A 15,383-nucleotide genomic window follows, 5' to 3' on the forward strand; every position below is an offset into this window, starting at 1 on the left:
TCTGTGTATTCATTTAATCAGGTAAACAACAGATCTCCCTTGCTATTCCACCCACATCTGGCATCTGTGAAAAACAAGTGATGCATTCCTGGAATGCACTTAAGGAGAGGAGAAGGAAAGATGGGAGGAGAGTTGTTACAGCTGATCAAGCAGAGAGGGAGGGAAAGTATTTGTGGAAAGAGGCCATTAAAAGCAGGCAGGAATGGGGAGTGGAGAAACCCTCTATCTGCAGAAGCGAGCCTTGTAGCCCCCCTGTGGAGCTCTCTAAACCAACACAGGACCAGGATGGCAGCGTGAGCACCATGTCACATGCTCCATTAAGAAAGCTCAAACACGGGAGAGGCCCTGCCAAAAGCCTGCTGCTCCTCCCAGTGCCGTTGAGTCGATATCATCAGAGAGACGGATTCACATTCATATACTATTATTTTCCTCTGTTGCAGTGACAAAGGGTTGGGGAGTTATCTTCGGGGTGCGTGGGAAAAGGAATGTTTGACTCAGCAGAACAAAACTTTAAAAGTATCAAATCAATATTATGTAATATGTACTGTAAGCTATTAACTTGCACTTCACATGGCTAGTCAACTTTTTGGGATATTCAGAACTTGATTTTACTCAGACCTGTTACTCAAATCTGTCTACTTAAACCAGTTAGTAAACTGGAGGGACAAACTGTCCCCTAGTTAGTCATTGAACTTTTCTCCAGGGTACTACTGCATTAAAACGTACATATGTTCTATCTATTCTTATCTACGCCACAAGGGCACCATACCTGTCCTTCTACTCTGACATTCTGAATTCATATTTCCTGTCATGTCGCTCATGTAATTCAGCTTGAGGAGGGGTTCTTGCGACCAGAGTGTACTAAATGTCATGCATTTTCCCCATAGCACTTGTAAATGTGAAGAAAGATTGGTCTTTGCTCTTTCCACACCATGAACCACATATACAGTAGTTCCTACCCGGCACCTACCTCATATCTTTCTGAAACTTGTGGAGAATTGGCCCTCTTTTAAAGGGGCAGTCAGGCAGCCTCTTTTTCGGACAGAAATGGCCCATAGAATGTTGCCTTGGTGTGGAAGTTGTCTTGTACCCTAGAATGACAATTCTATTCTATTCCAATGTTTGGTTGAATGGGCTGTTGCTCAAGGCACTATAGGCTTGGCTCTTTACTAGCTCTTTGTTTTCTACATGAATTATACATCATATTCAATGTTCCCCCAAGCATGATGCATTTACAGTAACTCAGTGGAGGAAACATAGGAAGTCAGTGAATAACTAGTCTGAGATCATTACCCACTGGGCACACACTGGCTGAATCAACGTTGCTTCCACGTCATTTAAATTAAATTACGTTGAACCAACGTGGAATAGACGTTGAATTGACATCTGTGCCCAGTGGGTAGACACTAGCAATCTCCCCAAATCAATCTCTATGGCTCTACAAATAGGCTTACCACACTCTTAGCAAATGCTCTGAAGAGATGCCGTTATGGCTGTGTTCAAGCTTGAATGCTAGGTGCCAGCCTTGAAAATGGTAAAACATGGATTTGTAAATAAGAAATGACCAACTACATGTTTTAAATGAGGAATTTCTCCCTGCTGTTTCCCAAGATCATCCCCCCACACACTCCCTCTATCCACTGCCACAGCTGCAAATTAGACTGTGAAATTGACAACTCATGTGTTGCCATCTGGTTGCCATGACACTTAGTCATTAGGGCCTCATGACAGTCCTACCCGGGTCTGTGCTTTGTATCTCTCCCTCGTCGTCTTCCACATCGTTCCCTTTCTGAAAGGTGTGAAACTTCAAGGGGGAGGGGGGGGGGGGGGGGGGGGGGGGGGTCAGTGTGGGGGAGTAGGCACTAGGCATGAGGTGGGGGTGCTCTGACTGCATTGGAGCTGGACTCCACCTGAGGTACTGTACTGTATGAGGAGGAGGAGTAAACACGTTCACACATTCAAGCTGTGAACGCCATCACATTGTCTGTCCAAGCATGTGTTTGGCTCCACACTTTACAGTGATGCCTAGTCCAGCGAAAACCGTCCATCAACTATTAGCTGTTTAGTCTATGTTCGATTCCTGGGTTACCATATGATGCTATTTCCTGATCTGATGTTTGTCCCTCTACATCTAACCCCATTACCATCCATGATCCTGAACGTGAACCTGTTCAGCTACTGAGAGTTTTATTCTCCACAGAATAAATGCTAGTCTTTATCTAGGGGTTGTGTGAGAGAGTTCAGGACCACTAATCAAATCAAACGTTATTAGTCACATGCGCCAAATACAACAGGTGTATTCACCTTACAGTGAAATGCTTACTTACGAGCCCCTAACCAACAATGCAGTTTTAAAAAATACAGATAAGAATAAATAAAATAAAAGTAACAAGTAATTAAAGAGCAGCAGTAAAATAACAATAGCGAGAGACTGTACCAGTACAGAGTCAATGTGCAGGGGCACCGGTTAGATGAGGTAATATGTACATGTAGGTAGATTTATCAAAGTGACTATGCATAGATGATAACAACAGAGAGTAGCAGTGGTGTAAAAGAGGGCAGGCAATACAAATAGTCTGGTAGCCATTTGATTAGATGTTCAGGAGTCTTATGGCTTGGGGGTAGAAGCTGTTTAGAAGCCTCTTGGACCTGTACATGGCACCCCGGAACCGCTTGCCGTGCGGCAGCAGAGAGAACAGTCCATGACTAGGGTGGCTGGAGTCTTTGACAATTTTTAGGGCCTTCATCTGACAACGCCTGGTATAGAGGTCCTGGATGGCAAGAAGCTTGGCCCCAGTGATGTACTGGGCCGTTCGCACTACCCTCTGTAATGCCTTGCAGTCAGAGGCCGAGCAGGTGCCATACCAGGCAGTGATGTAACCAGTCAGGATGCTCTCGATGGTGCAGCTGTAGAGCCTTTTGAGGATCTGAGGACCATTTCCTGTGGGGGAATAGGTTTTGTCGTGCCCTCTTCATGACTGTCTTGATGTGCTTGGACCATGTTAGTTTGTTGGTGATGTGGACGCCAAGGAATTTGAAGCTCTCAACCTGCTCCACTACAGCCCCGTTGATGAGAATGCGGGTGTGCTCTGCCCTCCTTTTCCTGTAGTCCACAAGAATATAATGCTCCACTAATCAATCAATGTAAGGCTTAAGCCTCTTATGTGTGGTCATTCCCTTGCAATCTCCATCCCCAGAGAAGCTCGAGACAGTATTCTCTGATATCCTGATCCATTGCTCCGTGAACATCTTGACTTCCCAGTTCCCAATGTGGGGAACGTGTTTAAAGGGGAGGAGAGAGAGAGAGCCTTCTCCATAGACCCCACTAAAGTTCCCCCAGTCACTGAGGTAAAAGCAGAGAGGAGGAGAATGGCGTGACTCATGCAGCGCTCCTCTTCATCTTGACAATTGACATAAGGACAGGATATCAGGTGGAAGAAACATGTCACAGAGTGCCACAGCTGCAGCGAGAGCCAAGAACGCCTCTGGTCTGAAGCTGAACAGGTAACCATGAGTCAGCTCCCATTTAATTCATACACCTACACAGCTTAGGGCCGCTCTTTTCAAGCGTTTTTAAAGGGCTGCTGCTCAACTTGATCAGATAGATCAATATTTCCCACAAAATAAATGTGCTACATCTGTGTTCAGTTCTGAACGCTAATAATAAAATCAGGGAAAAAAATCAGGGAAAAAAATCCCCACAAAAAAATCAGTTTAGTGCCAAAATGACATGTGCCACCAGGCCTATTAGTGTGGTTTCTAGCGGTGGTAGCGGTTTCTAGCTATAAGCTAATATGACCCCATTCCTGAAACCCAGGACTCTCAAGAACCCATATATGCTCTCTGTTTCCATGTATGATGCTCACTACCCCTGCAGGACTCCAAGTGGGCTGTCATGTGCCTTTTACTGAAAAGGGAGTGTGAGAAATAAATTTTTAAAATTAATTCAAAGCATACTTCAAACAGACTGAAATTTGCAATTAGGCTACCTGATTGGCATATCTTTGTGTAATTTATATCTGTTATTGAGATAAAGGCAATGAGGCCCGATTCAAAAGTTTCCTTCAAACAATTTGTACACATTTGTTTCCTAAAATAGAGAATCAAGTAGCTTGATGGTCCCTGTTATCACTATATGTGTGTTAGGGCAGTAAAGAAAACACCCATTTTAAAATGACCCAATTACTTTTAACAACACTGAACGGCATTATATGGTGTGTCCAAGTTGCTTTTAGTACAGTTCTTCTGAAGTATAATCACATCCCTGAACATGTCTGCAATTCACTTTTTAAAAATCTGTCTCTCACAAGAACATAGTTGAATAGCCCAGGCATAGAGTGCCTCTCACTCCAATAAGTTCACATAGAACTAGTCTCACTCACGCTGGGATGTATTGTGTTAAACACACTTTCATTGTTTGTGTGCCAAATGAAACAGTGTCACCATTTATTTAGGGAGAGACAGAAAGTGTAAATGGTCACATACCAAAATATTAAATTAACAATTAACAACTAAACTGGTAACCCAGGCAAGGTCTCTGTATGAGACATGCTTTTGATATAGATATAAGATAATGTATCTGTATACAGGGCTCCAAAATGTTTTTAAATTGTTGGTAGAACTGGTGCTCCCAACTTAAAAAAGTTAGAAGTACATACAATTGAGAAAATAAGATGTTTTAAATTGATGGAGATACAGCTTTTAATGGGCCTATATTAATTCTAGCTTCTTTTAAATCACATGTTGTGCCCTAGAAACTAATATGCAACCCTGCAAAGACATGTCTTTATTATAAAAGTTACAATGTTGATACAAATACCTGTCATTGAAATCATTTGTGTAATATTCAATTTCTACATTGTGTAAAAAGCACTGTTTCCATTACCATTGAGATGCATTCCATTGAAAATTGTACACTGTCATTGGCGTTCTGAGTGAAGACATGCGAATCTAATCCATTCATTCATTGCTATGATCATTGAGCTCCTAAAGAAGCTATGCCGTTTCCGTTTTTTCTGTGCCCCCAAAAGTTTAGATAACCTGGTAACTTTACCAGTGTGTTAGCTAGCCAATGACGTAACAACGTGACTGAACACGGTATTAACGGCCCGCGAGTAGTTTTAAAACAGCTCAAGACATGGTTTATGAATCTAAAATGCGGCCCGCAAATGGCGACACATTCAGGGATCCAGTTGCTGCGCCAAAGGAGGAAAAAAATGTAGCGCCGGTTACAGTGGTCACAACCTTTGTACAGTTTGGCCTAAAGTCAAGCGGCTTTTCCCTGTAGTAATGGTGCAACCTCCACAGTTACAAATCTGTGCGCATTTCTTTCTCTAGGGCACTCAGAAACAGCAGTACAGCAAGCGAAGCCTAATCGTTACGGCCAAGATGGTCGCACTTTAGAGCCATGTCTGTATAGGCTATATTATAACTATGTCTTACTGGGACATTTAAGGACTGTTAGAGGAGTGAGTGTCTCCAGGACCCCCAACAGTGACCTCATCTGGAAGTAGCCCTGCATCCTGCTTCATTTGTGTCAGTTTGACATGCCTTGCCCCAGCAACACAGCATGGCCACAGACAGTGAAGGCTCAGTAAAGTCTCTCTTCAAGGGACTTAATAGGCAGCAGAGCAGCAAACTGGAGGTGTGTGGTGGCTGTTGACAGATGTCTCAGGCGGGGGTTGATGCTACCAGAACCATCTCTGGATCTATTAGCAGGTTATTCCCCAGAAATGGATCTCCCGCATGTGTCTGACTGCACCAGTGATTCAAGTCAATCTCAATCCCTAAAATTAGCCACGAGGCAAACCAAGGACAAAGCTAAACCGATACATTGGGGAGCCCGCCCTTTATCATTTCCTTCAAGTGTTTAATCTTTCAATCCAATTTTCGGTGCCTCACCCTCTCTGAGATGAGGGACTACTTCTACATGAAAGCAACCCCAAAATTGAGGACCTATATCATGAAATGAAAAAAGTATAACTTGAAATCCTTGAGGGAACCCGATCAACAATTAAAAAATGTCAGTGGACAATGCAACCTCGTCAAAGTTATCGGATCTAAATTAAAACTCAAAATCCCATTGTCAACTTTAGACAAAAAAGGACCTCCACACACTATTCCATCGCATATTGTCTATCTGTAAAAGCATTGTATATCTGTAATCATAATTCCATTCTCTTCAAACAACACCCCACATAAGTATGTGTTAGCTGGCCCTAATCCTGGACCCCCCCTCTCTCTCCCATTCTTTTTTGTGTGTCTATGTAGGCCTCTGGAGCGGATCCACAAGGGCCCTGGGGGGGGGGGGGGGGCTGAGCCTATTCTGTTCTGTATACAGGCAATAATCGGCAGTCAAATGAGTCAATCATGATCATCCAGCTTTACATCACTGATGACATTTGCCAAGATACAATATGGATCAAGGGAGGAGTTACATGGTCCCAGGACAGCAGAAGACAGTGCGATGTCCTGGGTTGTCAAACAGAGGTTAGTGGTTCTCTGGGGCTAGTACTTCCTATTTGACCGACCATGTCACAGTGGCTTTAGGAAGCGAATTGATGTAATCCATGACAGTGGCGTGTAGAATAATTATAATAATGCCAACGCTCACACAGCTTACATGAACATACATGGCACAGCACATGGCTGTTTTCTACAAGCGTGAAGTCTATTTCCAATGCATTGAGTGCAAGAGAAAAAAAAATCAGCTTTACAAACAGAGAAGCGGTGATATTAGTTGAAATTAACATGGCAACCTCTGTGACGATTCTGTGGAATTCAGTTCGGAGGTGGTGGGCAATTGAAATCAATGGCAATTTGAGAGCAATGACTATTTTTTTCATGACACTATTGGCTTATTGGAGACACGCAACATTGGGCCCAGCTAATCAATACAGTGCATTCGGAAAGTATTCAGGCCCCTCGACTTTTTCCACATTTTGATACTTTACAGCCTTATTCTAAAATGGATTCAATATGTTTTTTCTCATCAACCTACACACAATACCCCATAATGGCAAAGCGAAAACAGGATTTAAGAAAATGTTGCACATTTATTAAGCGAAAACTCAAATAACTTATTTACATATAGTGGGGCAAAAAAGTATTTAGTCAGCCACCAATTGTGCAAGTTCTCCCACTTAAAAAGATGAGAGAGGCCTGTAATTTTCATCATAGGTACACTTCAACTATGACAGACAAAATGAAAAAAAATTCCAGAAAATCACATTGTAGGATTTTTAATGAATTTATTTGCAAATTATGGTGGAAAATAAGTATTTGGTCAATAACAAAAGTTTTACTCAATACTTTGTTATATACCCTTTGTTGGCAATGACAGAGGTCAAACGTTTTCTGTAAGTCTTCACAAGGTTTTCACACACTGTTGCTGGTATTTTGGCCCATTCCTCCATGCAGATCTTCTCTGAAGCAGTGATGTTTCTGGGCTGTTGCTGGGCAACACGGACTTTCAACTCCCTCCAAAGATTTTCTATGGGGTTGAGATCTGGAGACTGGCTAGGCCACTCCAGGACCTTGAAATGCTTCTTACGAAGCCACTCCTTCGTTGCCCGGGCGGTGTGTTTGGGATCATTGTCATGCTGAAAGACCCAGCCACGTTTCATCTTCAATGCCCTTGCTGATGGAAGGTTTTCACTCAAAATCTCACAATACATGGCCCCATTCATTCTTTCCTTTACACGGATCAGTCGTCCTGGTCCCTTTGCAGAAAAACAGCCCCAAAGCATGATGTTTCCACCCTCATGCTTCACAGTAGGTATGGTGTTCTTTGGATGCAAATCAGCATTCTTTGTCCTCCAAACACGACAAGTTGAGTTTTTACCAAAAAGTTATATTTTGGTTTCATCTAACCATATGACATTCTCCCAATCTTCTTCTGGATCATCCAAATGCTCTCTAGCAAACTTCAGACATGCCTGGACATGTACTGGCTTAAGCAGGGGGACACGTCTGGCACTGCAGGATTTGAGTCCCTGGCGGCGTAGTGTGTTACTGATGGTAGGCTTTGTTACCTTGGTCCCAGCTCTCTGCAGGTCATTCACTAGGTCCCCCCGTGTGGTTCTGGGATTTTTGCTCACCGTTCTTGTGATCATTTTGACCCCATGGGGTGAGGTCTTGCGTGGAGCCCCAGATCGAGGGAGATTATCAGTGGTCTTGTATGTCTTCCATTTCCTAATAATTGCTCCCACAGTTGATTTCTTCAAACCAAGCTGCTTACCTACTGCAGATTCAGTCTTCCCAGCCTGGTGCAGGTCTACAATTTTGTTTCTGGTGTCCTTTGACAGCTCTTTGGTCTTGGCCATAGTGGAGTTTGGAGTGTGACTGTTTGAGGTTGTGGACAGGTGTCTTTTATACTGATAACAAGTTCAAACAGGTGCCATTAATACAGCTAACGAGTGGAGGACAGAGGAGCCTCTTAAAGAAGAAGTTACAGGTCTGTGAGAGCCAGAAATCTTGCTTGTTTGTAGGTGACCAAATACTTATTTTCCACCATAATTTGCAAATAAATTCATAAAAAATCCTACAATGTGATTTTCTGGATTTTTTTCTCATTTTGTCTGTCATAGTTGAAGTGTACCTATGATGAAAATTACAGGCCTTTCTCATCTTTTTAAGTGGGAGAACAGCACAATTGGTGGCTGACTAAATACTTTTTTGCCCCACTGTAAGTATGCGTGGTGGTTATTCATGTTTTTAATAAAGACAACTATGCATGAAATAACTAACAAAACAAGAAATGTGAAAACTCAAAACAGCCCTATCTGGTGCAAACACAGAGACAGGAACAATCACCCACAAACACATAGTGAAACCCAGGCTACCTAAATATGGTTCCCAATCAGAGACAATGACTAACACCTGCCTCTGAGAACCATATCAGGCCAGACATAGAAATAGACAAACAAGACATCCAACATAGAATGCCCACTCAGATCACACCCTGACCAACCAAAACATAGAAACATACAAAGCAAACTATGGTCAGGGTGTGACAGTACACCCCCCCTGACCCCCCTGACAGAGGGGCAGCTCGGGACAGAGGGGCAGCTCGGGACAGAGGGGCTCTGGCGCCGCTGGGCTGAGGGGCTCTGGCGCCGCTGGGCTGAGGGGCTCCGGCGCCGCTGGGCTGAGGGGCTCCGGCGCCGCTGGGCTGAGGGGCTCTGGCAGATCCTGGCTGACTGGCAGATCTGGAAGATCCTGGCTGACTGGCAGCTCTGGCTGCTCCATGCTGACTGGCGGCTCTGGCTGCTCCATGCTGACTGGCGGCTCTGGCTGCTCCATGCTGACTGGCGGCTCTGGCTGCTCCATGCTGACTGGCGGCTCTGGCTGCTCCATGCTGACTGGCGGCTCTGGCTGCTCCATGCTGACTGGCGGCTCTGGCTGCTCCATGCTGACTGGCGGCTCTGGCTGCTCCATGCTGACTGGCGGCTCTGGCTGCTCCATGCAGACTGGCGGCTCTGGCAGCTCCTTGCAGACTGGCGGCTCTGGCAGCTCCTTGCAGACTGGCGGCTCTGGCAGCTCCTTGCAGACTGCCAGCTCCTTGCAGACTGCCAGCTCTGGCAGCTCCTTGCAGACTGCCAGCTCTGGCAGCTCCTTGCAGACTGGCAGCTCTGGCAGCTCCTTGCAGACTGGCAGCTCTGGCAGCTCCTTGCAGACTGGCAGCTCCTTGCAGACTGGCAGCTCCTTGCAGACTGGCAGCTCTGAACAGACGGGAGACTCCGGCAGCGCTGTAGAGGCGGAAGGCTCTGACAGCGCTAAACAGGCGGGAGACTCCGACAGCGCTGGAGAGGAGGAAGGCTCCGACTGCGCTGAACAGGCGGGAGACTCCGGCAGCGCTGTAGAGGAGGAAGGCTCTGGCAGCGCTAGATAGGCGGGAGACTCCGGCAGCGCTGGAGAGGAGGAAGGCTCTGGCAGCGCTGGACAGGCGAGGCGCACTGTAGGCCTGATGCGTGGTGCTGGCACTGGTGGTACTGGGCCGAGAACACGCACAGGAAGCCTGGTGCGGGGAGCTGCCACCGGAGGGCTGATGCGTGGAGGTGGTACTGGATAGACCGGACCGTGCAGGCGCACTGGAGCTCTCTCAATCAGAGGCAGGTGTTAGTCATTGTCTCTGATTGGGAACCATATTTAGGTAGCCTGGGGTTCACTGTGTGTTTGTGGGTGATTGTTCCTGTCTCTGTGTTTGCACCAGATAGGACTGTTTAGGTTTTCACTTTTCTTGTTTTGTTTAGTCTGTTCATGTATAGTCGTCTTTATTAAAAACATGAATAACCACCACGCCGAATTTTGGTCCGCCTCTCCTTCACCACAAGAAGAAAGCCGTTACAGTAGTATTTAAAGTTTAGTACACTGATCAAAAATATACACGCAACAATTTCAAAGATGTTACAATTAAATCAGTCAATTGAAATAAATTCATTAGGCTCTAATCTATGGTTTTTACATGACTGGGAATACAGATGTGCATTTGTTGGTCACAAAAACCTTTAAAAAATGTAGGGCATGGATCAGAAAACCAGTCAGTATCTGCTGTGACCACCATTTGCTTTATGGCGTGTGACAGATTTCCTTTGCATAGAGTTGATCAGGCTGATTGTGGCCTGTGGAATGTTGTCCCAGTCCTGTTCAATGCTGGATATTGGCGGAAACTGGAATACGCCGTCATACATGTCGATCCAGAGCATCCCAAACATGCTCAATGGGCGATATGCCTGGTGAGTATGCAGACCATGGAAGAACTTGGAAATGTTCAGCTTCCAGGAATTGTGTACAGAACCTTGCAACTAGGGGCTGTGCAATATCATGCTGAAACATGTGGTGGTGGTGGTGGATGAATGGCACGACAATATCGCCATGGTATCTCTGTGCATTCAAATTACAATTGATAAAATGCAATTGTGTTTGTTGTCCGTAGCTTTTGACTGCCCATCCACCACCATGCATCTGCTCACAACGTTGACATCAGCAAACTGCTCGCCCACCCAACGCCATACACGCTACCATCTGCCCGGTACAGTTGAAACCGGAATTCATCCGTGAAGAGTACACTTCAGTGGCCCTCGAAGGTGAGCATTTGCCCAATGAAGTCAGTTACGACGCCAAACTGCAGTCAGGTCAAGACCCTGGTTAGGATGATAAGATGAACTTCCTTGATACGGTTTTTGACAGTATGTGCAGAAATTATTTGGTTGTGCAAACCCACAGTTTCATCAGCTGTCCAGGTGGTTGGTCTCAGACCATCCCGCAGGTGAAGAAGAAGAATGTGGAGTTCCTGGGCTGGTGTCGTTACACCTGGTCTGTGAGGCCGGTTGGATGTACTGCCAATTTCTCTAAAACACATTGGCTTATGGTAGATAAATAACCATTCAATTCTCTGGCAACAGCTCTGGTGGACATTACTGAAGTTAACATGTCAATTGCACACTCCCTCAAAACTTGAGACATCTGTGGCATTGTGTGACTAAACTGCACATTTTAGAGTGGCCTTTTATTGTCCCCAGCAGAAGGTACACCTGTGTAATGATCATGCTGTTTAATCAGCTTCTTGATATGCCACACCTGACAGGTGGATGAATTATCTTGGCAAAGGAGCAATGCACACTAAAAGGGATGAAAAACAAAATTGGGCACAAAATTTGAGAGAAATGCGTGTGGAAATTTCTGGGATATTTTATTTCAGCTCATTAAACATGAGACCAACCCTTCATATGTTCTGTTCATATTTTTGTTCATGGTAGAAAAAAAAGAGCAACATATACTATAGTAATTACTGTAGTGTTTTTGCAGACTGTAGTATACAGTAGTATCCACTGTAGTGTTTTTGCAAACTGTAGTATACTGTAGTATTTATTGTATTTTTTTTGTTTTATCTTTGACAGAAGTGGGGGACTTTCTACTTGAGGAAACCTACTGGAGAAATACTAAAATAGCACATTTTCCATAACCTGTAGGTAGATAGGTAGGTAGGTACAGTAGGTAGGACTGGGTTCTGAACAGAAAGTTCAGCAGTTCTGTTCTTTTCTCTAACCTGTAGAAACACAGCATGGGGGTATATTTGGCATGTAGGTTTCTCACTCACAGGTGGCACAAATTGGGATATGGGGAGAGGAATGGGCAGGGTATATGCAAATTGAGCAGTGGCGAACCTATAGGCCTTCAGTGTGTGACAGGTTGGTGTCAACCTGTCACACACTGAAGGCCTACCGGTAGGGTAGGAAAGACGTTTAAATTTGATATCCAACTAAGGCAACATTGTAATGAAAATGTTTAGCCCGAAGTGTTGGTTAGTAGGCTATTTGTGATACGCAATTGATATCATGCACTGTTTGCATCTATGGTGTAGACATGGATGGGCCTGGGTGGACAGAGGCCCACCCACTGGGGAGCCAGGCCCTGACAGATTGATGTGGTTTAAGCACTGTTGTACACTTAGACCATCAAATTGGTGTATTTTTTCTATAAACAAAAAAAGTGTGTTGGAAAATATAGCATTTTTCACACAGGGTGCTGTTCCTTCGCAAATGTATGACAGGAAAAAATATTTTTCAGACATGGTGCCTTTCCTTCGCTGGGCGGGCCATTTGGGAACTTTTTGGGGAAATGTACCCACTTCTCCAGGCACCACGACTGCAAAGGGTCGATGGAAAGACAGCAGTCACACACAGCATGATGTTAAAGGATAAGCAGTCCATAAACTCGGACATAATAAGCCTGTAGGTCCCAATCATAAGAATACAAAAACACAACCATTAAGCATTTCCCAATCAAAATGTACAACTATTACTTCCCATTGCAAAAAAACATTTCACGTTTAGCACACAAAGTAACCGGTGACGTAAAGTTTAAAGTGGAACTGACAGTGTTTTAACTACTTTGCAGATATGAAAGGCAGACAATCATATCAGTTCCCAGTTTATGCTACAAAACCAACTTCATAAGAGGTTTTAAAAATAGGTCCTATTTACTCAACGTTCCATGACATACACTAAGGCATTGTTGGCAGAATAGATGGATGCAGTTCAATGCATGATTAATATAATTCAGCAATTCATTTCTTGGTAGTCCCAAAAATATTGTTATCAGGTTGTAAATCACAGCTGGCCTAGTACATTGTTTTCTGCCTCCATTTGGGATGCAGTGTTTCAGATTCAATGGCTCAATATTCTGGACAAAAATGGATGAATGTAACTAAGGCTGGGAATGTCAACACAATAAAACTAGCAATGATCACAAGTCTGTCATAATGTGGTTAATAGGCTAGCATATCTATTTATGTAGGAAGCTAAAAACACGTTAGCTAGATAGCTAGCGCTCTGCTAGGAGGATGTCATGCCATTGGAAGAGTGGGTGAGTGACTGACGTTTTCCCCTCATATCATCTTTCGGTGGCTATTCACAGCTAGAGATGCAGGTGTAATTTGGTTAACTACTCAGATTTCAGGGCACTCTCGTTTGAGTGTGCTATACAAATGATTAATTTACGAATGCGCAACACACGCTGAATATGACCGGTGTCAGTAAACGTAGGCAAAAAAGTTATAGTTAGTCAAGAATGCATGTTAAAAGTTAAAGTTACTCTAAATAACATGTTAACACTTAACCAGTTCTGCTACGGCGAGTAAAATGGTCAGAGTGAGGTGTCTCATTTGTGTCTGGAAGCAAGCTAGCCAGCTTTAGCCAGTTAACTTGGGTGCTTGGTTGGTATAAGCATGCATTGGCAGGCAAGCTGCAGAAGGACGAGGAGGCTACAATTCCCCAGTTTGTCAGTGCAATTGTGACGGCCAACTAGCTGGAAAAGTTTGTGATGTTCCTTCGTTAGATTTAAGCTCATCTTGCTCTGGCTATCATTAGTTATTGATCTTGTTGTTGTTGATATGCTCTCTCTCCCTCAGTTATGCACACCTTTCCATGGTTGTTTGATCAATTAGACTGTAAAGTTCCCAAATAGAAGATGACTCCCATGGTGTTTACTAATGTGCAGAAATCTATTCAGGTGTATTTTGTGACTTTTGGCGAATCCGTTCTAATGATCTCAAGTCGCTCTGTTGCAACTGCCTGTAAACACACAGTCCAGTTCAAAGTGAATGATGGTAGGCCCGTGTGGTAATTTGCTTGTTTGTTTAAAGGCCTACTATAGCTCTGATTGGGTATAGCGCACCGGTCTGTGTAGATGTTTTTAATCTGTTTTATTTACTGCAGTGTCTATTAATTGTCCAAACTCACAGCCGTGTGTTTTTGGACAATTACTGAAGAATTTTCACAAATGTCTTCTTATACGTAAATCCCAAACATTTTAAGAATTTATGAAAATAATGAAAATGACCAAGTGGTTGCTTGTCAGAAAATGTGTCATATTGTCCCTGGAGGCATATATGAACACATTTTCTATAAGATTTCAGGATACTAAAATGCTTTCATTTCCACTTTAAATGTAACATTGTTTCACACACAAGTTATTTTCAAAGAGATGGCTAACAACCTCAAGCATACTACAATAAAAAAAACATAGTTCCACTCACAAGATGATGATGATAATTTGAAAGTTAACTTGAAAAGGGAGAAGCTAAACAATTAGCTACATGCTGCAAACTTGACGACAACAAAAGCTAGCTAGACTGTGGGTTAACTACAGCTGGCTATTGCACAGTGGCCTGTTTGTTGGCCTTCAAGAAGGCAGAAGTTCCATTAGTTTTTGTAAAAACGGTCCCACCCATTAAGTCAAAATGTGATTGGTTGATTCCACTGTCACTCCAACATTTCGCCCTAATACATTTGAATGGCAGATGCCTGTTTCTGACGGCCTAGCCAATGGCTGACTTAGCTAGCTAGATTTATCTCCCCAGAGACCAGAAAAGAAAAATCCTGATTGGATCATTTTTTCTCTTGTGTTAACCCTTTCCTTTCCAACAAAAATGGAAGAGATTAAATCAGAACATCATTCAAAATAATAATATAAGTATCATATTTATTACATCATTATTATATAAATCATTAGCCCTTCTCTGAAGGCGTATAAGGACCATTGTTCCCCACTGTGTTTGGGTTAGTAATAATATGTAGAGTAGCTCTATTTTCCCTTAGTATGTATTTTTACACCGTTCTGAATGTCTAAAGAATCCATATGTTGTTCTGAAACATGAATACAGAAATACTGGACATTTTGAACTGTTATTATGGTGGTGATTTGACACAATTACAATAATGGCCTGGAATTGGACTCACATTTTTCTGGTCTTGGTCTTGACTCAGTCTCGACCCCCCCCCCCCCCCCCCCCCCCCCCCACCCACCCTCTCGCTTTAGATGGTCTCGAACACAACACTGGTAAGTACTGTAGTATACTATAGTACCCTGTAGTATTTTTT

General features: G+C 43.7%; 1 protein-coding gene across 1 annotated transcript in view; it reads right to left on the bottom strand.

Annotated features, from left to right (window-relative positions):
- Positions 1-14,691, bottom strand: part of farp1 (FERM, RhoGEF (ARHGEF) and pleckstrin domain protein 1 (chondrocyte-derived)) — a 107,495-nt gene extending 92,804 nt beyond the window's left edge. Inside the window, exon 1 of the mRNA XM_036974534.1 lies at positions 14,540-14,691. The gene's annotated coding sequence lies outside the window, so the exon portion shown is untranslated. The remainder of the gene's footprint in view (positions 1-14,539) is intronic.
- Positions 14,692-15,383: the final 692 nt, after the last annotated feature.

This window comes from Oncorhynchus mykiss, chromosome 3 (assembly GCF_013265735.2).
Source record: "Oncorhynchus mykiss isolate Arlee chromosome 3, USDA_OmykA_1.1, whole genome shotgun sequence".
Taxonomy (NCBI): domain Eukaryota; kingdom Metazoa; phylum Chordata; class Actinopteri; order Salmoniformes; family Salmonidae; genus Oncorhynchus; species Oncorhynchus mykiss.